The sequence below is a fragment of the Osmerus eperlanus genome, chromosome 23, assembly GCF_963692335.1.
Source record: "Osmerus eperlanus chromosome 23, fOsmEpe2.1, whole genome shotgun sequence".
Taxonomy (NCBI): domain Eukaryota; kingdom Metazoa; phylum Chordata; class Actinopteri; order Osmeriformes; family Osmeridae; genus Osmerus; species Osmerus eperlanus.
The window spans coordinates 11580338-11582837 of record NC_085040.1 but is presented as its reverse complement, the minus strand read 5'-3'; the positions used below and the strand labels follow the sequence as shown (position 1 = coordinate 11582837).

Here is a 2500-nt window from a genome sequence, read left to right as displayed (position 1 = left end):
AAGCGAGAATCATACCACAAGACCAACGAGCCATGTTCTGGTTGCTGCATTGATCGATTTTTTGTCGCAAAACACGCATATTCAAAAAGAGCTGGAGAAACTTCTGCAGCAAATCACCCAGATCGACGTTGGGTAAAAGACAGATTTGGGAATAGAACAGGAGCCCTCTTCACTAAATAACCTCCTTCAGCAACTTACTGTAAAGGGCTCGTCCGGGATTTGAACCCGGGACCTCTCTCACCCAAAGCGAGACTCATACCCCTAGACCAACGAGCCATGTTCTGGTTGCTGCTTTGATCGATTTGTTTTCACAAAACATGCTTAGACATAAAGAGCTGGAGAAACTTCCGCAGCAAATCACCCCGATCGACCTTGGGTAAATGACAGATTTGGGAATAGAACAGCAGCCCTCTTTGCCAGGTTACCTCTTTCAACAGCATACTGTAATGGGCTCGTCCAGGATTTGAACCCAGGACTTCTGCCACCCTATGCGAGAATCATACCCCTAGACCAACGAGCCATGTTGAAGTTGCTGCTTCGATTGATCTTTTTGTTGTCACAAAACATGCTTAGACAAAGGCTCCCTGCACCCTAAGCGAGAATCATACCACGAAACCAATGTGCCATGTTCTGGTTGCTGCTTTGATCGATTTGTTGTCACAAAACATGCGTAGACAAAAAGAGTTCGAGAAACTTCTGCAGAAAATCACCCCGATCTACGTTTGGAAAAGGACTGATTTGGGAATAGAACAGGAGCCCTCTTTGCCAGGTTACCTCCTTCTACAGCAATGGGCTGTAGAAGTAATGGGCTCGTCCGGGATTTGAACCCGGGACCTCTCGCACCCTAAGCGAGAATCATACCCCTAGACCAACGAGCCATGTTCCAGTTGTGCTTCGATTGATCGATTTGTTGTCACAAAACATGCTTAAACAAAGGATCCCTGCACCCTAAGCGAGAATCATACCACGAGACCAACGAGCCATGTTCTGGTTGCTGCTTCGATCGATTTGTTGTCGCAAAACATGCTTAGACATAAAGAGCTGGAGAAACTTCCGCAGCAAATCACACCGATCTACGTTGGGTAAAGGACTGATTTGGGAATAGAACAGGAGCCCTCTTTGACATGTTACCTCCTTCATCAGCATACTGTAATGGGCTCGTCGGGGATTTGAACCCGGGACCTCTCGCACCCTAAGCGAGAATCATACCCCTAGACCAACGAGCCATGTTCCAGTTGCTGCTTCGATCGATCGATTTGTTGTCACAAAACATGCTTAAACAAAGGATCCCTGCACCCTAAGCGAGAATCATACCACGAGACCAACGAGCCATGTTCTGGTTGCTGCTTCGATCGATTTGTTGTCGCAAAACATGCTTAGACATAAAGAGCTGGAGAAACTTCCGCAGCAAATCACACCGATCTACGTTGGGTAAAGGACTTATTTGGGAATAGAACAGGAGCCCTCTTTGACATGTTTCCTCCTTCATCAGCATACTGTAATGGGCTCGTCGAGATTTGAACCCGGGACCTCTCGCACCCTAAGCGAGAATCATACCCCTAGACCAACGAGCCACGTTCTAGTTGTTGATTCGATTGATCGATTTGTTGTCACAAAACATGCTTAGACAAAGGCTCCCTACACCCTAAGCGAGAATCATACCACGAGACCAACGAGCCATGTTCTGGTTGCTGCTTCGATCGATTTGTTGACGCAAAACATGCTTAGACATAAAGAGCTGGAGAAACTTCCGCAGCAAATCACACCGATCTACGTTGGGTAAAGGACTGATTTGGGAATAGAACAGGAGCCCTCTTTGACATGTTACCTCCTTCATCAGCATACTGTAATGGGCTCGTCGGGGATTTGAACCCGGGACCTCTCGCACCCTAAGCGAGAATCATACCCCTAGACCCACGAGCCACGTTCTAGTTGCTGATTCGATTGATCGATTTGTTGTCACAAAAAATGCTTAGACAAAGGCTCCCTGCACCCTAAGCGAGAATCATACCACGAGACCAACGAGCCATGTTCTGGTTGCTGCTTTGATCGATTTGTTGTCACAAAACATGCGTAGACAAAAAGAGTTCGAGAAACTTCTGCAGAAAATCACCCCGATCTACGTTTGGAAAAGGACTGATTTGGGAATAGAACAGGAGCCCTCTTTGCCAGGTTACCTCCTTCTACAGCAATGGGCTGTAGAAGTAATGGGCTCGTCCGGGATTTGAACCCGGGACCTCTCGCACCCTAAGCGAGAATCATACCCCTAGACCAACGAGCCATGCTCCAGCTGCTGCTTCGATTGATTGATTTGTTGTCACAAAACATGCTTAGACAAAGGCTCCCTGCACCCTAAGCGAGAATCATACCACGAGACCAACGAGCCATGTTCTGGTTGCTGCTTTGATCGATTTGTTGTCACAAAACATGCGTAGACAAAAAGAGTTCGAGAAACTTCTGCAGAAAATCACCTTGATCTACGTTTGGAAAAGGACTGATT

General features: G+C 47.1%; 2 non-coding genes across 2 annotated transcripts; both read right to left on the bottom strand.

The window, feature by feature from the left end:
* Positions 1-806: 806 nt before the first annotated feature.
* On the bottom strand, positions 807-878 carry trnap-agg (transfer RNA proline (anticodon AGG)). Its single transcript has one exon. It is a non-coding gene; the product is annotated as a tRNA-Pro (tRNA).
* A 1331-nt stretch (positions 879-2209) lies between these two features.
* On the bottom strand, positions 2210-2281 carry trnap-agg (transfer RNA proline (anticodon AGG)). The gene has a single exon. It is a non-coding gene; the product is annotated as a tRNA-Pro (tRNA).
* Positions 2282-2500: the final 219 nt, after the last annotated feature.